Raw genomic sequence first — 23,115 nt, 5'->3', positions numbered from 1 at the left:
ATTCACCCGTCCCTTCAAAAATATTATGTAGCGCACAGCACACGGCTATAAGCATAGGAATATGATCATCGGCCACGTCCAGCTTCCCATACACGGATTGCTGGGTCTGTTTGGAGGTTGGATCAGAAAACACTGCTGACCCTATACGGAGCCTGAATCAGACCCGGTACTAGGATCATAGCCCCCATAGGGTTGGGAGGGACCGCAAGGGTCACCTAGTTCTAGTCTGGGCCCTGCCAAGATGCAGGATTGACTCTGGCTGCCAAACTTTTGGGTCAGCATCAAAATCAGAACATTAAAAATTAGATTTAACACAAGCCCAGGCAGTCCAAATTCTGTGCGGTGCATTTATTACCACACCTGCTTGCACGCTACAGAGAGCTGCTAGTGAAATGTCAGTTACACGACAAATGAAAGTACTGTGCCATGGATCTGTGTGGCTCCCGGAAACAGCAGGATCTGGTTCCCCCTCTCTGGCTCTTACTAAGATGTAAGATGGCTCTTCATGCGGCCCCTACCACAAGCGCCGCCAATGGGAGCTGTAGGGACGGTGCTGGACAGGGCACATGCTGCTGCTTCCAGAGATGCTTGAGGTAAGCGCCACCCGGAGACTGCACCCCAACCTCCTCCAGTGCACCAACTCCCTGCCCCAGCCCTCATCCCCCTCCTGCACCCTGAACGCTTCATTTCTGGCACCACCCCAGAGCCCGCAGCCCCAGCCGTATCCTTCCCCCCCACACACACCCCAACCCCCAATTTTCTGAGCATTAATGGCCCGCCATACAATTTCCGTACCGACATGTGATCCTCGGGCCAAAAAGTTTGCCCATCTCTGATCTAAACGAATATCTGACTATGTAGCTGTCGTGACAACGTTGAACTGGATCTGGGCTGTACATCCAGCAGCAGTGTTCAGATTTTTTGATTCAATCGCAGGCTTTAGGGTGCTGTAAAAGGTTTCACCATATAGTTCACCTCCTTGTTTGATGACCTTGAGAGGCCTATCCCAGGCAGCTTGCAACTTATTCTTCTTCACGGGGATGAGAAGCATCACCTGGTCCCCAGTGGCACAGGAGGGGCCCCCGCTTTTCTGCTTCCCTTAGGCCCTGACTTGGTTTCTCCTGTCCAAACCCATAAGCTCAGTGAGATTTTCCCGGAAAATCAGTACGTATTCCACCACAGATTCTCCATGGGGAGAGGGCTTCCCTTCCCCGTCGTCCCTCATCAAGTCCAAGGGTCCCCTCACTCTTCTCTCATAAAGCAACTCGAATGGGGAAAACCCTGTGGATTCCTGGGGAACTTCCCTGTATGCGAACAGCACGTAGGGTAAATACTTGTCCCACTCCTGCGGGTGCTGGGCCATAAATGTTTTCAGCATCATCTTTAGAGTCCCATTGAACCTCTCCATCAGCCCATAGGACTGAGGGTGACATGCAGTGGCCCAGGTGTGCCTGATCCCCACACTTCTCCCACAAGCACTGGAGCAGGGCTGACATGAAGTTGGACTGCTGGTCTTTAAGGACCTCCTTGGGGAACCCCACTCTGCTGAAAATGGTCAGCAGTACATCTGCCACGGTGCCTTCCTCGATAGAGGACTAGGCCACTGCATCGGGGTACCACCACCAGAATGTATTTCTTCCCAGCGCGGATTGCCTTGCTGAGGGGCCCCACTATTTCCATGATGAGAAGGCTGTATGATGGGCAAATGTCTCAGAGATGCTTTGCACTTAACCCAGGCCTTCCCCACCCTCTGGCAGGAGTCACAGGACCTGCAATACTGTTGGACAGCGTCCAAGACCCGAGCCAGTAAAAGTTCTGCAGCAGCCGCTGCCTGGCGTGCTGGCTGCCCTGATGCCTCAAAAGGGGAACATCATGGGCCAGACTGGGGAATCACAAACTGACTCCCGGCTTTACAAGGTTCAGTCTGCCCCCAAACCAGCCCATTCCCTTCTCTCACAGGAAGCTCTCCCAGCTGTTCTCCCCAGGGGTCCGGCACCACTGTGGCCAGCAAAGGCCCTCAGCTTCTTTAAGGAGGGATCCGCCTACAGCTCAATCTGGAATTCCGCTGCTGGGTTTGGGGCCACAGCCCTGGCTGGCTATGCATTGGTTTCCCCATCTTGGGACAGAGGCTCAGGCCCAGCCCTTTTGAACCCTACCCTTGGTGCTTTGATCCCCACATTGGGAGGGTTCGCACTGCTGGCTCAGGACAGGGTGTCCCTCACTGGCTCTGACTCTGGGGAAGGATCAGGGTGCTCTGAGTGCCACCCGGCCAGTCCCCCAAGTCAATACCCATTAGTTCCTCCAGGAGTAGCTTATCATGCCCCCCAAACTCTTTGGGGGCCCTCCTTAGGCACCCCCCCCCGTTCAGATGCATCCTTGCTACAGGAATCTTGTCGAGGGGCCTGAACACACCTCTCAGGGTCAGCTATGCATCAGGCACTCGCTGGTCTGGGTCTACCGCCTCTGGCCTGGCCAGTGTCACCTCTCTGCCTGTGTCCCAGAACCCCTGGACGCTCCTTCCGCCCACCTCAATGGGGATGAGCTCGCGATTTTTCCATGAGGCATGTTTCATTCTCACCCGGGGGATTGAGTACAGGTGCTCTGGAACTGGAGCCCCCCCTTCCCCTGCTCCTCTGCGCTGGCGTTCTCCTCTCCCTGACTCTGCCATGTTGACTGCGGCCCCCTGGACTGGTGGTGCCCCCTCTCGGTGGGCTTCCGCCCAGTTGACATTCTGAGGATTCTGCTTGGCCTGCAGTTCCTTCATCTTCAGGCATTGCGCCACTTTGTGTCTTTTTCGGCCACAGTAATTACATTTCAGGTCCCTCAAGTCCCACGAGTGGGGGGGTTGGCCCGCTCTGGCTCATGGGCACCCCTGAGTTGGGCTTCTTGGAGTCGCAACTTTGAGAGGTCTCTGGGTGACCCACCCTTCTGACTCCCCGATATCGGTCTCCTTCGCGCCCCCCCCCCCCCATCTGCTGTCCACAAACTCATCTGCTAGTGCCCAGTGCTTTGGGTCCACTAACCACATCTTAAGGTCTGGAGAAGAGATGTCATACAGCTGCTTCAATCCCTCGGAGGTAGTGGCCCCTGTACCCTTCCCCCACTTGCGGAGATATTCCCACAGCAGGTTGGTGACCTCCTTGTAAGTGACACTTGGGGTCTTGCGTACACCCCAGAATCGTACACCTTGGGGATCAGTTCAAACTTCAGTAGCAAAGCCTGTTTGAACAGGTCATAGTTCCCCATCTCAATACCATCCATTTAGCTCAATCCCTCCTTGGCCTTGGAACCGAGCAGGGGGCGGTTACACAGCGGAGCCTGTCTGCAGGGTCAATCTGGATCAGATCACAAGCCTTGAAGGATGTGAAGGACGTGAAGTAGGCATTAATATCCCCCCTCCTTAAACTGGGGTGACAATTTGGTGTCTAGATTCTCTGCAGAACTGGCATCTTGGGTCCTTCTTCATTTACTCCCCTGGCAGGCCCTCTGTCCACCAGTCTCTGCTCCTCCAGTTCCAACTCCTTCGCTTTCAGCTCCTTCACTTTCAGCTCCAGCTCCAGACTCCACAGTTTCTGATTGGGGCGCCCCCGCACCGCGCTCCCCCCCCCCCGCTGACTGGGGAATTGACTCCCGGCTGCTACTTGTCACCATGCAAGGCACTAAATTTAGCCGTATGGAGTGGAAATCCATCAACTTGAACAAAAAAAATTGCACAGATACAGACAGACATCATCTTTCTCCCCAAGTGCAAACAGATGGACATCATACCAAACGGACTGAAGGTAAAAAATCCGTTGCAATCGACTTACTACACTGACTACGGTGAGAGACTGTGCCACACACTCTCAAAGAAACTGAGGAACCTATCTGATCAGCATCCTGTACAGCAAACAGAAGATCAAGAATGAGCTCTCAAAACTAGAAACTCTCATACAAAACCAACCTTGCACACAAAATTCCACGTGGCTGGACTTTACAAAAACGAGACAAGCCATTTACAACGCACAATTCACTTCTCTACAGAGGAAAAAGGACAGTAAACTATCTAAACTCCTACATGCTACAACAGTGGTTCCCTCAACTCACTTAACAATATCATTAATCGATCCAACCACACACTTAGCTCGGCAGAAGAGTCGGTCCTATCTCTTTCTGCCCCACCACTCCCAAGAACATGATACAGTTCTGCGGTGATCAGGAAGCCTACTTTCATGGTCTCAGACTAAGGAATATTTTCAACGCACCACTGAACAGTGCACTGACCGACAGGAACCCTCCTACGGGGTGGATTCCGCCTGATGGTGGATATGACAGACTGGACTTCTACATAGTATGCTTCCGCAGACGTGCACAGGCTGAAATTGTGAGCCACCCCTGTACTAGAGCCTGTGCTGCAGGGAGCGGGGCAGGACTTAGCAGTGCCTTATCTGAAAGTGTTGTCTTTGATGTCCTGTCCCTGGAAATGGTCAGGGGCTCTGTCCTTCCCCCACCCTCCCAGGAAAGCCCCAGTGTCCTGTTAGTTTTTGTTTTGTAGCAGAATAATAAAGGGACACTTCAGACAGCAGTGGGTCCATGCACTCCAACCGTGGTTTCTGCCTGTCGGTGTGTCCGTCTGCTCCCCCCACGGCTATCTGTTTCTTTGACTCTGGGAGCCAGTCTTACCCTGCTCTGCTGTGAGACCCCACCCCCCACCCCACCCGTGGGCTGTTCACACACAGCCTCTGGCATGTAAGCTGCTCCAAGCTAGTTGCAATTGAATGATACTAGCCAATATCTCCGGTCCCAGACATAACCCTGGGAACTTCCGTCTTGCAGTGTCCAGTTATGGCCGCTGGACACTGCAAGCTTATATGAGTTCATCAAGTTAACAAAGAAATTGATATGTACCAGGCTTGTTATGCCAAGGGGAGTCTCTGCTACAAATGCACTGCTTCAGGTAGAATAAACAAATGTATTAACTATAAAGCTAGATCTAAAGTGATTTTAAGTCGAGGCATAACAAGTCAGAGTGGTTACGAAAATAAAATAAAATATAAGCACAGTCTAAACTCTCAACCCTTTAGATTGGGCAGCAACTAGATTAAGCAGTTTTTCTCACCCTACTGGATATTGCAGTCCTTAATATACAGATTTGTTCCTTAAACCTGGGCCAAGCTCCTGTGTTGGAGTCTTGTGTTCTTCTCAGTGTCCTGCCTGGTTGCTTGCAGAAGAGGTGGGGCAGGAGAAGGGCCCAGTATGTGTCCATTCTCCCTGTTTTACACTCTCAGTCCATGTGCTTGTAGAACAAATGGAATGTCTCTCCAAGCAAGGTTGAGCAATTCCCCTGGTGGGGCCTCATGCAGGTGACTCATTGCATTGTAGCTCCCTTGCTTCTCACCCCTCCCTCCCATGTTTGCACTGCGAAATGAAAGTTGGCGCCTGTGCGATGCTGGTAAACCCAGACTTTGACAAGCCCTTTATGGTGTTCACCGATGCCTCGTACACAGCGCTGGGTGCACGTGCTAATGCAGGTTGATGGAACGCGGGAGAGACACTCCATCGTGTACCTGTACAGGAAGCTGCTGCCCTCGGAGCAGACTTATCCAGCAATAGAAAGGGAATGTCTGGCCATGGTGTGGTCCCTTACAAATCTGCAGCCGTATCTGTTTGGGCGCCGCTTCACCGTGTACACGAACCATTCACCCCTGAGGTGGCTACACTAGATGAAACGGGCCAATGCCAAGCTCCTGAGGTGGGGTCTCCAGCTTCAGGATTATGACATGGAGGTGGTCCACGTTAAGGGGAGTGCCAAGATTGTAGCCGATGCTTTGTCCCAGAAATGCGGGACAGAACTTGCGCAGGCCACTGGCCAAAGTGCCCCACCCAGTTCCGGTCTCTGAGGAGGAAGAGCTGTGACAAAGTGGGGTTTTATTCATCTTGTTTTGTTGCGTATGAGTTGGGCGTGTGATTTTTACTGAGGACCTCAGGGCAGGTGAGGCTACCCAGCCGTTTGCACCTATGTGACCCGGTGACACATTTTCCCTGGGAAGCAAGACAAAGAGACGGAGAAGGGGCAACAGGGGGGTGTTGGAAGCTGGCAGTCTGCATTAGGAGACTGGAAGAGGGCTAGTGCAGCGCGTCTGGCCCAGGACTTGAAAGATAGACTTGGCTGAAAGTCGCTGATTTCTGTGCTAACAAGTTCTGTCCTACGCTGTGTTACTGTCCACTAATAAACCTTCTGTTTTATTGGCTGACTGAGAGTCATGCCTGACTGCGGAGTTGAGGTGCAGGACCCTCTGGCTTCCCCAGGAACCCCACCCGGGCAGACTCACTGTGGGAAGTGCACGGTGTGGATGGGGATGCTGAATGCTCCAAGGTCAGACCCAGGAAAGGTGAAGATGTTTAAGCTTCTTGCCTGGAGACAGTATGCTCTGAGAGAGGAGGCATGCTCCCCCAGAGTCTTGGCTGGCGTCAGACGGAGTAGTTCCAGAGCATCGCCCCGGTGATTCCATGACACACCGGCAGACGTGACTCTCAGCCAAGCTGGTAAAAACAGAAGGTTTATTAGTCGACAGGAACGCAGCGCAGGACAGAACTTCTTAGCACTTCTTAGCTTCTCCCCCTGAGCCCCAAGCCAGCCGAGACTCGCTTCGAACTGCCTGGCCCCTGCCCTACCTGTTGCTCCTCCTCTGGCCTTTCTCTCGCTTCCCAGGCCAAGAGTATCCTCGTCGCATCCCCCTCCTGGGTCTCAACTTACAAAGGGGTGTCCATAACTTCCATACAGAAAGCTGGAGCATCTCCAAAATTTGCACACGTTTATTCCCACCACCTAGACATTGGTGCAATACACAGGGAAAGTTAGGGACACACAGCATTCATGTCAAACAGTAAGCCTCATATACAACATAACAAGGGGAAATCCCATCACATGTCTCCCCTCTTCCCCTCTTCGAGACCTAACTGAGCGGGGTCACTTTAGCCAGTGACCTGGGGAAGTTCAGGTCTCCCTCTCCGGCACAAAGCATCAGCCAAAACACTTTCACTCCCTTTAACCACTATGGACCACCTCCATATCGTAATCCTTTAATGACAGACTCCACTTCAGGAGCTTGGCATTGGCCCCTCTCATCTGATGCAGCCATGGCAGGGCGAGTAGTCTGTGCACACAGTGAAGCGCTGCCCAAATAGATCCGGCTGCAGCCTTGTAAGAGCCCACTCCATGGCCAGGCATTCCTTCTCTATGGCTGCATAGCCCTGCTCCCAGGGCAGCAGCTTCCTGCTCAGGTACATGATGTGGTGTTTCGCCCCCTTTGCATGGGCCTGCCTCGGCACCGTGCCCAGTCCTGTGTCTGGGACATCGGTGAACACCATAAAGGACTTGTCAAAGTCTGGGTTTCCCAGCACCGGGCCCTTGACCAGATCCTCCTTCAGTGTGCAGAGAGCCCTCTGGCACTGCTCCGATCAGACCAGCTTGTCTGGCTTACCCTTCTTGGGAGCTGACACAGAGCTAAAGTGGGGCACAAGCCTCTGGTAGTGCCCCGCCATCCCAATAAAGCCCTGGGTCTGTTTCATAGTCTGGAGAGCAGGCCAATCGCTGGTCGCCCCGACATTGGCTGGCTCTGGCTTTAGGCAGCCGCTCTCTACCTTGTGGCTCAGGTACGACACCTCTGCCATCCCCACCTTGCACTTCCTAGCTTTTACAGTCGGCCCTGAATCCTGGAGGTAACTCAGCCCCCTAATCACCTGGGACACATGGTCCTCCCAGGTCTGACTAATGGCACAAATATTATCAATGTACGCTAGGGTAAAATTCTCCATCCCCATCAGTAATTGATCCGTCTGGCACCGGTAGGTGACCGACCCTTCCTTAAGGCTGAAAGGTAGGACTTGTACAGCCCCAAAGAGGTAACAAAAGCAGGTTTCAACCTGGCATCTGGATCGAAAGGCACCTGCCAGTAGCCTTTGGTGACATCCTTGGTCATGGGTACTGAGTCCCCCCCACTTGTCTAGGCTCTCATCAGGAGTAGGTATGTGCAGGCGCCAGACATGGTGATGGCATTGAGAGTCGGATCGACCCATCTTTCCTGTGGACCGGCACAAGTGACAGGCCCCCGGGGCTGGTGGATGGCTGGATCACGCCCTAAAGTCAGTATGTCTCCGACCTCTCCCACCAGGTCCTTGGCTGTTTTCCCAGTGACCCAGAATTGGGAGCATCTTACAGGAGGGTGGACTCCTGTCTCCACCTGGTGAACAGCTAGGTTAGCGAGGCCAGGCTGGTTCCAAAGCAGCTGTTGTTACAAATCATAGACGATTAGGGTTGGAAGAGAACTCAGGAGGTGATCTAGTCCAACCCCCGATCAAAGAAGGACCAACACAACCTAAATCATCCCAGCCCGGGCTTCGTCAAGCGGGGCCTTAAAAATGTCTAAGGATGGAGATTTCACCACCTTCCTCGGTAAACCATTCCAGTGGTTCACAACCCTCCTAGTGAAATAGTGTTTCCTAATATGGAACCTAGACGTCCCCCACTGCAACTTGAGACCATTACTCCTTGTTCTGTCATCTGCCACCACTAAGAACAGCTATGATCCATCCTCTTTTGAAGGCTGCTATCAACTCCCCTCTCACTCCTCTCTTCTGCAGACTAAACAAGTCCGGTTCCCTCAGCCTCTCCTCATAAGTCATGTGCCCCAGCCCCCTAATCATTTTCGCTGCCCTCCGCTGGACTCTCTCCAATTTGTCCATATCCTTTCTGTAGTGGGGGGGGACCCAAAACTGGACGCAATACTCCAGATGTGGCCTCACCAGTGCCTAATAGCGGGGAATAATCACTTCCCTCGGTCTGCTGGCAATGCTCCTCCTAATGCAGCCCAATATGTGGTTAGCCTTCTTGGTAACAAGGGCACACTGCTCACTCGTATCCAGCTTCTCAGCCACTGTAATCCCCAGGTCCTTTTCTGCAGAACTGCTGCTTAGCCAGACAGTCCCCAGCCTGTGGTGGTTCATGGGATTCTTACGTGCTAAGTGCTAGGTGCATTTTTCCTTGTTGAACCTCATCAAATTAATTTTGTCCCAATCCTCCAATTTGGCTAGGTTACTCTGTACCCTATCCCTAACTGTGACGTGTTCATTCACAGAGACCTCCTTCCTTGGACTGTTACCTGATGTTACAGAAATTACCTCTGAGCCTGTTTTCCCTGCCAGCTTGGGACTTCCAGAACCCTGCCTTGTTGAGCCAGACACGCTAGTCTGCTGCAACACAGACCCAGGGTCTGGGCCACACCCCCAAAGCTGCAGACTTTGAAAACAGCTCAGCAGGTTACCTGTCTCCAGCACCCACGTCCCAATAGGAGCCAAACCCCAAACAAATCCATTGTACTTGTTATAAAGCTTATACAGGGTAAATTCATCAATTGTTCACCCTCAATATCACTAATAGAGAGATATGCACAGCTGTTTGCTCCCCCAGGTATTCATCACTTACTCTGGGTTTATTAATAAACAAAAGTGATTTTATTAAATATAAAAGTAGGATTCAAGTGGTTTGAAGTAACAACAGACAGAACAAAAGAAGTCACCAAGCAAAAATAAAGCAAAAACACACAAGTCTAAGCCTAAAAGCATTAAGAAACGGATAACAGGTAATAGCTCACCCGCAGAGACATTCCAATAAACTTCTTTCACAGACTCCTTCCTAGTCTGGGCCCAATCCTTTCCCTGGTACAGTCCTAGTTAGTTCCAGCAGACATCTCAGGTGGTAAGAAGGGGTTTTCTCATGGCCGGCAGCCTCTTTTGTCCTATTCCACCCCCTTTTATAGCTTCTGCACAAGATAGGAATCCATAGGTACACACGCGCCATTCACATAGGGCCAGGGCAGAAGCCGCAGGCTTAGAGAACACTGTCCCTTGATTCCCTGCTCACCCTCAGCAGCGAGATATCACCCATAATGATCACCTCCTGTGGAAAGTGTGGAGACAGGAATGAATATCAGGCCCACCCTACAGTGCTGGCTCTCCCCAAGTGCCCAAGAGCCAAGTGTCCAGTGTACAGCAGGGTCCCGAAACAGTGATTTACCCTGTCCCTGCTGCTACTCACCATTTTGGGAGTCTTGTGGCTTATGTGTGCTTGCCTAGGGTCAACCAGATACTGACAGTTGTGTGAGTACCAGCTGTGTTTTAAAGCACTGAAAGAGTGCTGTCTATGTAGCAAACAATACTGCTTCTGTAAAATGTTGTATTTAAACTTCACACAGATGACCTTGGGAGACCAGCCTCCCTCTTTGTTATCGGCGGCAGAGCGGTTGCGAAGAATTCGAAAACGGTGAAGAAGTAAGGAGGACTTTATGCGTGAGGTTATCATCCACTCCGCTGCTGAGAAAAAGGAATTGAAGGAGTGGTGGGACAGTGAGAAGACGGAATGAAAGGAGAACGCAGCACACCAGAAAGAAGCCACGGAGGGGCTCTTAACAGTCATGGAGCGTCAAGCGGACATGCTCCAGAGGTACTAGCTCTTCAAACCGAGCAGCTCCACGCCCACCTTCCCCTGCAGCCACTGTCGGAAAACTCTTTCCCAAAGCACCACACACACACACACACACACACACACACACACATCGCCAACACACTCTTATCAACCTCCTGGATCCACTCTCTACCCGCAGCATTCCACTCCTCCCTCCTCAAAGTCCAGCAGTGTGGACTCCCAATACCCACTACACTCAACACTTGCCCAGGTTTGGGTATGATCCCTGGACATACACAAATCTGTAGCCGTGCTGAGACCCCCCTCCTCCTCTTGAGACCTTCCATACCCTCCATTCTCCCCCATCCTGCTCCCGACTGATGATTTTTTTCATTGGACTCTCTCTTCCGGTTGTTGTCTTTCAGTAAAAGAATTGTGTTTGTTTGAAAGCAATCTTTATTCTATTAAGTGAAAGCAAAAAGAGCACTGCAAAGTAACATAGATACAGCTATGTTAAGTTCCCTTCTTGCATCATGTGCACCAATCACCTCCTAGCATTACAAGCACTGCAATCTCGAGTATAGGTTTCAGCTTCAAATTGCTGCCTCAAAGCATCCCTGATCCTTATGGTCCCGTGCTGTGCCCTTCTAATAGCCCTGGTCTCTGGCTGTTCAAAGCTAGCCTCCAGGTGCTGAGCCTTTGCGGTTCAGCCCTGAGTGAAGCATTCACCCGTCCCTTCAAAAATATTATGTAGCGCACAGCACACGGCTATAAGCATAGGAATATGATCATCGGCCACGTCCAGCTTCCCATACACGGATTGCTGGGTCTGTTTGGAGGTTGGATCAGAAAACACTGCTGACCCTATACGGAGCCTGAATCAGACCCGGTACTAGGATCATAGCCCCCATAGGGTTGGGAGGGACCGCAAGGGTCACCTAGTTCTAGTCTGGGCCCTGCCAAGATGCAGGATTGACTCTGGCTGCCAAACTTTTGGGTCAGCATCAAAATCAGAACATTAAAAATTAGATTTAACACAAGCCCAGGCAGTCCAAATTCTGTGCGGTGCATTTATTACCACACCTGCTTGCACGCTACAGAGAGCTGCTAGTGAAATGTCAGTTACACGACAAATGAAAGTACTGTGCCATGGATCTGTGTGGCTCCCGGAAACAGCAGGATCTGGTTCCCCCTCTCTGGCTCTTACTAAGATGTAAGATGGCTCTTCATGCGGCCCCTACCACAAGCGCCGCCAATGGGAGCTGTAGGGACGGTGCTGGACAGGGCACATGCTGCTGCTTCCAGAGATGCTTGAGGTAAGCGCCACCCGGAGACTGCACCCCAACCTCCTCCAGTGCACCAACTCCCTGCCCCAGCCCTCATCCCCCTCCTGCACCCTGAACGCTTCATTTCTGGCACCACCCCAGAGCCCGCAGCCCCAGCCGTATCCTTCCCCCCCACACACACCCCAACCCCCAATTTTCTGAGCATTAATGGCCCGCCATACAATTTCCGTACCGACATGTGATCCTCGGGCCAAAAAGTTTGCCCATCTCTGATCTAAACGAATATCTGACTATGTAGCTGTCGTGACAACGTTGAACTGGATCTGGGCTGTACATCCAGCAGCAGTGTTCAGATTTTTTGATTCAATCGCAGGCTTTAGGGTGCTGTAAAAGGTTTCACCATATAGTTCACCTCCTTGTTTGATGACCTTGAGAGGCCTATCCCAGGCAGCTTGCAACTTATTCTTCTTCACGGGGATGAGAAGCATCACCTGGTCCCCAGTGGCACAGGAGGGGCCCCCGCTTTTCTGCTTCCCTTAGGCCCTGACTTGGTTTCTCCTGTCCAAACCCATAAGCTCAGTGAGATTTTCCCGGAAAATCAGTACGTATTCCACCACAGATTCTCCATGGGGAGAGGGCTTCCCTTCCCCGTCGTCCCTCATCAAGTCCAAGGGTCCCCTCACTCTTCTCTCATAAAGCAACTCGAATGGGGAAAACCCTGTGGATTCCTGGGGAACTTCCCTGTATGCGAACAGCACGTAGGGTAAATACTTGTCCCACTCCTGCGGGTGCTGGGCCATAAATGTTTTCAGCATCATCTTTAGAGTCCCATTGAACCTCTCCATCAGCCCATAGGACTGAGGGTGACATGCAGTGGCCCAGGTGTGCCTGATCCCCACACTTCTCCCACAAGCACTGGAGCAGGGCTGACATGAAGTTGGACTGCTGGTCTTTAAGGACCTCCTTGGGGAACCCCACTCTGCTGAAAATGGTCAGCAGTACATCTGCCACGGTGCCTTCCTCGATAGAGGACTAGGCCACTGCATCGGGGTACCACCACCAGAATGTATTTCTTCCCAGCGCGGATTGCCTTGCTGAGGGGCCCCACTATTTCCATGATGAGAAGGCTGTATGATGGGCAAATGTCTCAGAGATGCTTTGCACTTACCCCAGGCCTTCCCCACCCTCTGGCAGGAGTCACAGGACCTGCAATACTGTTGGACAGCGTCCAAGACCCGAGCCAGTAAAAGTTCTGCAGCAGCCGCTGCCTGGCGTGCTGGCTGCCCTGATGCCTCAAAAGGGGAACATCATGGGCCAGACTGGGGAATCACAAACTGACTCCCGGCTTTACAAGGTTCAGTCTGCCCCCAAACCAGCCCATTCCCTTCTCTCACAGGAAGCTCTCCCAGCTGTTCTCCCCAGGGGTCCGGCACCACTGTGGCCAGCAAAGGCCCTCAGCTTCTTTAAGGAGGGATCCGCCTACAGCTCAATCTGGAATTCCGCTGCTGGGTTTGGGGCCACAGCCCTGGCTGGCTATGCATTGGTTTCCCCATCTTGGGACAGAGGCTCAGGCCCAGCCCTTTTGAACCCTACCCTTGGTGCTTTGATCCCCACATTGGGAGGGTTCGCACTGCTGGCTCAGGACAGGGTGTCCCTCACTGGCTCTGACTCTGGGGAAGGATCAGGGTGCTCTGAGTGCCACCCGGCCAGTCCCCCAAGTCAATACCCATTAGTTCCTCCAGGAGTAGCTTATCATGCCCCCCAAACTCTTTGGGGGCCCTCCTTAGGCACCCCCCCCCGTTCAGATGCATCCTTGCTACAGGAATCTTGTCGAGGGGCCTGAACACACCTCTCAGGGTCAGCTATGCATCAGGCACTCGCTGGTCTGGGTCTACCGCCTCTGGCCTGGCCAGTGTCACCTCTCTGCCTGTGTCCCAGAACCCCTGGACGCTCCTTCCGCCCACCTCAATGGGGATGAGCTCGCGATTTTTCCATGAGGCATGTTTCATTCTCACCCGGGGGATTGAGTACAGGTGCTCTGGAACTGGAGCCCCCCCTTCCCCTGCTCCTCTGCGCTGGCGTTCTCCTCTCCCTGACTCTGCCATGTTGACTGCGGCCCCCTGGACTGGTGGTGCCCCCTCTCGGTGGGCTTCCGCCCAGTTGACATTCTGAGGATTCTGCTTGGCCTGCAGTTCCTTCATCTTCAGGCATTGCGCCACTTTGTGTCTTTTTCGGCCACAGTAATTACATTTCAGGTCCCTCAAGTCCCACGAGTGGGGGGGTTGGCCCGCTCTGGCTCATGGGCACCCCTGAGTTGGGCTTCTTGGAGTCGCAACTTTGAGAGGTCTCTGGGTGACCCACCCTTCTGACTCCCCGATATCGGTCTCCTTCGCGCCCCCCCCCCATCTGCTGTCCACAAACTCATCTGCTAGTGCCCAGTGCTTTGGGTCCACTAACCACATCTTAAGGTCTGGAGAAGAGATGTCATACAGCTGCTTCAATCCCTCGGAGGTAGTGGCCCCTGTACCCTTCCCCCACTTGCGGAGATATTCCCACAGCAGGTTGGTGACCTCCTTGTAAGTGACACTTGGGGTCTTGCGTACACCCCAGAATCGTACACCTTGGGGATCAGTTCAAACTTCAGTAGCAAAGCCTGTTTGAACAGGTCATAGTTCCCCATCTCAATACCATCCATTTAGCTCAATCCCTCCTTGGCCTTGGAACCGAGCAGGGGGCGGTTACACAGCGGAGCCTGTCTGCAGGGTCAATCTGGATCAGATCACAAGCCTTGAAGGATGTGAAGGACGTGAAGTAGGCATTAATATCCCCCCTCCTTAAACTGGGGTGACAATTTGGTGTCTAGATTCTCTGCAGAACTGGCATCTTGGGTCCTTCTTCATTTACTCCCCTGGCAGGCCCTCTGTCCACCAGTCTCTGCTCCTCCAGTTCCAACTCCTTCGCTTTCAGCTCCTTCACTTTCAGCTCCAGCTCCAGACTCCACAGTTTCTGATTGGGGCGCCCCCGCACCGCGCTCCCCCCCCCCCCGCTGACTGGGGAATTGACTCCCGGCTGCTACTTGTCACCATGCAAGGCACTAAATTTAGCCGTATGGAGTGGAAATCCATCAACTTGAACAAAAAAAATTGCACAGATACAGACAGACATCATCTTTCTCCCCAAGTGCAAACAGATGGACATCATACCAAACGGACTGAAGGTAAAAAATCCGTTGCAATCGACTTACTACACTGACTACGGTGAGAGACTGTGCCACACACTCTCAAAGAAACTGAGGAACCTATCTGATCAGCATCCTGTACAGCAAACAGAAGATCAAGAATGAGCTCTCAAAACTAGAAACTCTCATACAAAACCAACCTTGCACACAAAATTCCACGTGGCTGGACTTTACAAAAACGAGACAAGCCATTTACAACGCACAATTCACTTCTCTACAGAGGAAAAAGGACAGTAAACTATCTAAACTCCTACATGCTACAACAGTGGTTCCCTCAACTCACTTAACAATATCATTAATCGATCCAACCACACACTTAGCTCGGCAGAAGAGTCGGTCCTATCTCTTTCTGCCCCACCACTCCCAAGAACATGATACAGTTCTGCGGTGATCAGGAAGCCTACTTTCATGGTCTCAGACTAAGGAATATTTTCAACGCACCACTGAACAGTGCACTGACCGACAGGAACCCTCCTACGGGGTGGATTCCGCCTGATGGTGGATATGACAGACTGGACTTCTACATAGTATGCTTCCGCAGACGTGCACAGGCTGAAATTGTGAGCCACCCCTGTACTAGAGCCTGTGCTGCAGGGAGCGGGGCAGGACTTAGCAGTGCCTTATCTGAAAGTGTTGTCTTTGATGTCCTGTCCCTGGAAATGGTCAGGGGCTCTGTCCTTCCCCCACCCTCCCAGGAAAGCCCCAGTGTCCTGTTAGTTTTTGTTTTGTAGCAGAATAATAAAGGGACACTTCAGACAGCAGTGGGTCCATGCACTCCAACCGTGGTTTCTGCCTGTCGGTGTGTCCGTCTGCTCCCCCCACGGCTATCTGTTTCTTTGACTCTGGGAGCCAGTCTTACCCTGCTCTGCTGTGAGACCCCACCCCCCACCCCACCCCTGGGCTGTTCACACACAGCCTCTGGCATGTAAGCTGCTCCAAGCTAGTTGCAATTGAATGATACTAGCCAATATCTCCGGTCCCAGACATAACCCTGGGAACTTCCGTCTTGCAGTGTCCAGTTATGGCCGCTGGACACTGCAAGCTTATATGAGTTCATCAAGTTAACAAAGAAATTGATATGTACCAGGCTTGTTATGCCAAGGGGAGTCTCTGCTACAAATGCACTGCTTCAGGTAGAATAAACAAATGTATTAACTATAAAGCTAGATCTAAAGTGATTTTAAGTCGAGGCATAACAAGTCAGAGTGGTTACGAAAATAAAATAAAATATAAGCACAGTCTAAACTCTCAACCCTTTAGATTGGGCAGCAACTAGATTAAGCAGTTTTTCTCACCCTACTGGATATTGCAGTCCTTAATATACAGATTTGTTCCTTAAACCTGGGCCAAGCTCCTGTGTTGGAGTCTTGTGTTCTTCTCAGTGTCCTGCCTGGTTGCTTGCAGAAGAGGTGGGGCAGGAGAAGGGCCCAGTATGTGTCCATTCTCCCTGTTTTACACTCTCAGTCCATGTGCTTGTAGAACAAATGGAATGTCTCTCCAAGCAAGGTTGAGGAATTCCCCTGGTGGGGCCTCATGCAGGTGACTCATTGCATTGTAGCTCCCTTGCTTCTCACCCCTCCCTCCCATGTTTGCACTGCGAAATGAAAGTTGGCGCCTGTGCGATGCTGGTAAACCCAGACTTTGACAAGCCCTTTATGGTGTTCACCGATGCCTCGTACACAGCGCTGGGTGCACGTGCTAATGCAGCTTGATGGAACGCGGGAGAGACACTCCATCGTGTACCTGTACAGGAAGCTGCTGCCCTCGGAGCAGACTTATCCAGCAATAGAAAGGGAATGTCTGGCCATGGTGTGGTCCCTTACAAATCTGCAGCCGTATCTGTTTGGGCGCCGCTTCACCGTGTACACGAACCATTCACCCCTGAGGTGGCTACACTAGATGAAACGGGCCAATGCCAAGCTCCTGAGGTGGGGTCTCCAGCTTCAGGATTATGACATGGAGGTGGTCCACGTTAAGGGGAGTGCCAAGATTGTAGCCGATGCTTTGTCCCAGAAATGCGGGACAGAACTTACGCAGGCCACTGGCCAAAGTGCCCCACCCAGTTCCGGTCTCTGAGGAGGAAGAGCTGTGACAAAGTGGGGTTTTATTCATCTTGTTTTGTTGCGTATGAGTTGGGCGTGTGATTTTTACTGAGGACCTCAGGGCAGGTGAGGCTACCCAGCCGTTTGCACCTATGTGACCCGGTGACACATTTTCCCTGGGAAGCAAGACAAAGAGACGGAGAAGGGGCAACAGGGGGGTGTTGGAAGCTGGCAGTCTGCATTAGGAGACTGGAAGAGGGCTAGTGCAGCGCGTCTGGCCCAGGACTTGAAAGATAGACTTGGCTGAAAGTCGCTGATTTCTGTGCTAACAAGTTCTGTCCTACGCTGTGTTACTGTCCACTAATAAACCTTCTGTTTTATTGGCTGACTGAGAGTCATGCCTGACTGCGGAGTTGAGGTGCAGGACCCTCTGGCTTCCCCAGGAACCCCACCCGGGCAGACTCACTGTGGGAAGTGCACGGTGTGGATGGGGATGCTGAATGCTCCAAGGTCAGACCCAGGAAAGGTGAAGATGTTTAAGCTTCTTGCCTGGAGACAGTATGCTCTGAGAGAGGAGGCATGCTCCCCCAGAGTCTTGGCTGGCGTCAGACGGAGTAGTTCCAGAGCATCGCCCCGGTGATTCCATGACACACCGGCAGACGTGACTCTCAGCCAAGCTGGTAAAAACAGAAGGTTTATTAGTCGACAGGAACGCAGCGCAGGACAGAACTTCTTAGCACTTCTTAGCTTCTCCCCCTGAGCCCCAAGCCAGCCGAGACTCGCTTCGAACTGCCTGGCCCCTGCCCTACCTGTTGCTCCTCCTCTGGCCTTTCTCTCGCTTCCCAGGCCAAGAGTATCCTCGTCGCATCCCCCTCCTGGGTCTCAACTTACAAAGGGGTGTCCATAACTTCCATACAGAAAGCTGGAGCATCTCCAAAATTTGCACACGTTTATTCCCACCACCTAGACATTGGTGCAATACACAGGGAAAGTTAGGGACACACAGCATTCATGTCAAACAGTAAGCCTCATATACAACATAACAAGGGGAAATCCCATCACATGTCTCCCCTCTTCCCCTCTTCGAGACCTAACTGAGCGGGGTCACTTTAGCCAGTGACCTGGGGAAGTTCAGGTCTCCCTCTCCGGCACAAAGCATCAGCCAAAACACTTTCACTCCCTTTAACCACTATGGACCACCTCCATATCGTAATCCTTTAATGACAGACTCCACTTCAGGAGCTTGGCATTGGCCCCTCTCATCTGATGCAGCCATGGCAGGGCGAGTAGTCTGTGCACACAGTGAAGCGCTGCCCAAATAGATCCGGCTGCAGCCTTGTAAGAGCCCACTCCATGGCCAGGCATTCCTTCTCTATGGCTGCATAGCCCTGCTCCCAGGGCAGCAGCTTCCTGCTCAGGTACATGATGTGGTGTTTCGCCCCCTTTGCATGGGCCTGCCTCGGCACCGTGCCCAGTCCTGTGTCTGGGACATCGGTGAACACCATAAAGGACTTGTCAAAGTCTGGGTTTCCCAGCACCGGGCCCTTGACCAGATCCTCCTTCAGTGTGCAGAGAGCCCTCTGGCACTGCTCCGATCAGACCAGCTTGTCTGGCTTACCCTTCTTGGGAGCTGACACAGAGCTAAAGTGGGGCACAAGCCTCTGGTAGTGCCCCGCCATCCCAATAAAGCCCTGGGTCTGTTTCATAGTCTGGAGAGCAGGCCAATCGCTGGTCGCCCCGACATTGGCTGGCTCTGGCTTTAGGCAGCCGCTCTCTACCTTGTGGCTCAGGTACGACACCTCTGCCATCCCCACCTTGCACTTCCTAGCTTTTACAGTCGGCCCTGAATCCTGGAGGTAACTCAGCCCCCTAATCACCTGGGACACATGGTCCTCCCAGGTCTGACTAATGGCACAAATATTATCAATGTACGCTAGGGTAAAATTCTCCATCCCCATCAGTAATTGATCCGTCTGGCACCGGTAGGTGACCGACCCTTCCTTAAGGCTGAAAGGTAGGACTTGTACAGCCCCAAAGAGGTAACAAAAGCAGGTTTCAACCTGGCATCTGGATCGAAAGGCACCTGCCAGTAGCCTTTGGTGACATCCTTGGTCATGGGTACTGAGTCCCCCCCACTTGTCTAGGCTCTCATCAGGAGTAGGTATGTGCAGGCGCCAGACATGGTGATGGCATTGAGAGTCGGATCGACCCATCTTTCCTGTGGACCGGCACAAGTGACAGGCCCCCGGGGCTGGTGGATGGCTGGATCACGCCCTAAAGTCAGTATGTCTCCGACCTCTCCCACCAGGTCCTTGGCTGTTTTCCCAGTGACCCAGAATTGGGAGCATCTTACAGGAGGGTGGACTCCTGTCTCCACCTGGTGAACAGCTAGGTTAGCGAGGCCAGGCTGGTTCCAAAGCAGCTGTTGTTACAAATCATAGACGATTAGGGTTGGAAGAGAACTCAGGAGGTGATCTAGTCCAACCCCCGATCAAAGAAGGACCAACACAACCTAAATCATCCCAGCCCGGGCTTCGTCAAGCGGGGCCTTAAAAATGTCTAAGGATGGAGATTTCACCACCTTCCTCGGTAAACCATTCCAGTGGTTCACAACCCTCCTAGTGAAATAGTGTTTCCTAATATGGAACCTAGACGTCCCCCACTGCAACTTGAGACCATTACTCCTTGTTCTGTCATCTGCCACCACTAAGAACAGCTATGATCCATCCTCTTTTGAAGGCTGCTATCAACTCCCCTCTCACTCCTCTCTTCTGCAGACTAAACAAGTCCGGTTCCCTCAGCCTCTCCTCATAAGTCATGTGCCCCAGCCCCCTAATCATTTTCGCTGCCCTCCGCTGGACTCTCTCCAATTTGTCCACATCCTTTCTGTAGTGGGGGGGGGCCCAAAACTGGACGCAATACTCCAGATGTGGCCTCACCAGTGCCTAATAGCGGGGAATAATCACTTCCCTCGGTCTGCTGGCAATGCTCCTCCTAATGCAGCCCAATATGTGGTTAGCCTTCTTGGTAACAAGGGCACACTGCTCACTCGTATCCAGCTTCTCAGCCACTGTAATCCCCAGGTCCTTTTCTGCAGAACTGCTGCTTAGCCAGACAGTCCCCAGCCTGTGGTGGTTCATGGGATTCTTACGTGCTAAGTGCTAGGTGCATTTTTCCTTGTTGAACCTCATCAAATTAATTTTGTCCCAATCCTCCAATTTGGCTAGGTTACTCTGTACCCTATCCCTAACTGTGACGTGTTCATTCACAGAGACCTCCTTCCTTGGACTGTTACCTGATGTTACAGAAATTACCTCTGAGCCTGTTTTCCCTGCCAGCTTGGGACTTCCAGAACCCTGCCTTGTTGAGCCAGACACGCTAGTCTGCTGCAACACAGACCCAGGGTCTGGGCCACACCCCCAAAGCTGCAGACTTTGAAAACAGCTCAGCAGGTTACCTGTCTCCAGCACCCACGTCCCAATAGGAGCCAAACCCCAAACAAATCCATTGTACTTGTTATAAAGCTTATACAGGGTAAATTCATCAATTGTTCACCCTCAATATCACTAATAGAGAGATATGCACAGCTGTTTGCTCCCCCAGGTATTCATCACTTACTCTGGGTTTATTAATAAACAAAAGTGATTTTATTAAATATAAAAGTAGGATTCAAGTGGTTTGAAGTAACAACAGACAGAACAAAAGAAGTCACCAAGCAAAAATAAAGCAAAAACACACAAGTCTAAGCCTAAAAGCATTAAGAAACGGATAACAGGTAATAGCTCACCCGCAGAGACATTCCAATAAACTTCTTTCACAGACTCCTTCCTAGTCTGGGCCCAATCCTTTCCCTGGTACAGTCCTAGTTAGTTCCAGCAGACATCTCAGGTGGTAAGAAGGGGTTTTCTCATGGCCGGCAGCCTCTTTTGTCCTATTCCACCCCCTTTTATAGCTTCTGCACAAGATAGGAATCCATAGGTACACACGCGCCATTCACATAGGGCCAGGGCAGAAGCCGCAGGCTTAGAGAACACTGTCCCTTGATTCCCTGCTCACCCTCAGCAGCGAGATATCACCCATAATGATCACCTCCTGTGGAAAGTGTGGAGACAGGAATGAATATCAGGCCCACCCTACAGTGCTGGCTCTCCCCAAGTGCCCAAGAGCCAAGTGTCCAGTGTACAGCAGGGTCCCGAAACAGTGATTTACCCTGTCCCTGCTGCTACTCACCATTTTGGGAGTCTTGTGGCTTATGTGTGCTTGCCTAGGGTCAACCAGATACTGACAGTTGTGTGAGTACCAGCTGTGTTTTAAAGCACTGAAAGAGTGCTGTCTATGTAGCAAACAATACTGCTTCTGTAAAATGTTGTATTTAAACTTCACACAGATGACCTTGGGAGACCAGCCTCCCTCTTTGTTATCGGCGGCAGAGCGGTTGCGAAGAATTCGAAAACGGTGAAGAAGTAAGGAGGACTTTATGCGTGAGGTTATCATCCACTCCGCTGCTGAGAAAAAGGAATTGAAGGAGTGGTGGGACAGTGAGAAGACGGAATGAAAGGAGAACGCAGCACACCAGAAAGAAGCCACGGAGGGGCTCTTAACAGTCATGGAGCGTCAAGCGGACATGCTCCAGAGGTACTAGCTCTTCAAACCGAGCAGCTCCACGCCCACCTTCCCCTGCAGCCACTGTCGGAAAACTCTTTCCCAATGCACCACACACACACACACACACACACACACACATCGCCAACACACTCTTATCAACCTCCTGGATCCACTCTCTACCCGCAGCATTCCACTCCTCCCTCCTCAAAGTCCAGCAGTGTGGACTCCCAATACCCACTACACTCAACACTTGCCCAGGTTTGGGTATGATCCCTGGACATACACAAATCTGTAGCCGTGCTGAGACCCCCCTCCTCCTCTTGAGACCTTCCATACCCTCCATTCTCCCCCATCCTGCTCCCGACTGATGATTTTTTTCATTGGACTCTCTCTTCCGGTTGTTGTCTTTCAGTAAAAGAATTGTGTTTGTTTGAAAGCAATCTTTATTCTATTAAGTGAAAGCAAAAAGAGCACTGCAAAGTAACATAGATACAGCTATGTTAAGTTCCCTTCTTGCATCATGTGCACCAATCACCTCCTAGCATTACAAGCACTGCAATCTCGAGTATAGGTTTCAGCTTCAAATTGCTGCCTCAAAGCATCCCTGATCCTTATGGTCCCGTGCTGTGCCCTTCTAATAGCCCTGGTCTCTGGCTGTTCAAAGCTAGCCTCCAGGTGCTGAGCCTTTGCGGTTCAGCCCTGAGTGAAGCATTCACCCGTCCCTTCAAAAATATTATGTAGCGCACAGCACACGGCTATAAGCATAGGAATATGATCATCGGCCACGTCCAGCTTCCCATACACGGATTGCTGGGTCTGTTTGGAGGTTGGATCAGAAAACACTGCTGACCCTATACGGAGCCTGAATCAGACCCGGTACTAGGATCATAGCCCCCATAGGGTTGGGAGGGACCGCAAGGGTCACCTAGTTCTAGTCTGGGCCCTGCCAAGATGCAGGATTGACTCTGGCTGCCAAACTTTTGGGTCAGCATCAAAATCAGAACATTAAAAATTAGATTTAACACAAGCCCAGGCAGTCCAAATTCTGTGCGGTGCATTTATTACCACACCTGCTTGCACGCTACAGAGAGCTGCTAGTGAAATGTCAGTTACACGACAAATGAAAGTACTGTGCCATGGATCTGTGTGGCTCCCGGAAACAGCAGGATCTGGTTCCCCCTCTCTGGCTCTTACTAAGATGTAAGATGGCTCTTCATGCGGCCCCTACCACAAGCGCCGCCAATGGGAGCTGTAGGGACGGTGCTGGACAGGGCACATGCTGCTGCTTCCAGAGATGCTTGAGGTAAGCGCCACCCGGAGACTGCACCCCAACCTCCTCCAGTGCACCAACTCCCTGCCCCAGCCCTCATCCCCCTCCTGCACCCTGAACGCTTCATTTCTGGCACCACCCCAGAGCCCGCAGCCCCAGCCGTATCCTTCCCCCCCACACACACCCCAACCCCCAATTTTCTGAGCATTAATGGCCCGCCATACAATTTCCGT

This window comes from Lepidochelys kempii, chromosome 7, assembly GCF_965140265.1.
Source record: "Lepidochelys kempii isolate rLepKem1 chromosome 7, rLepKem1.hap2, whole genome shotgun sequence".
Taxonomy (NCBI): Eukaryota; Metazoa; Chordata; order Testudines; family Cheloniidae; genus Lepidochelys; species Lepidochelys kempii.
Note: the sequence above shows the minus strand (reverse complement) of the source record.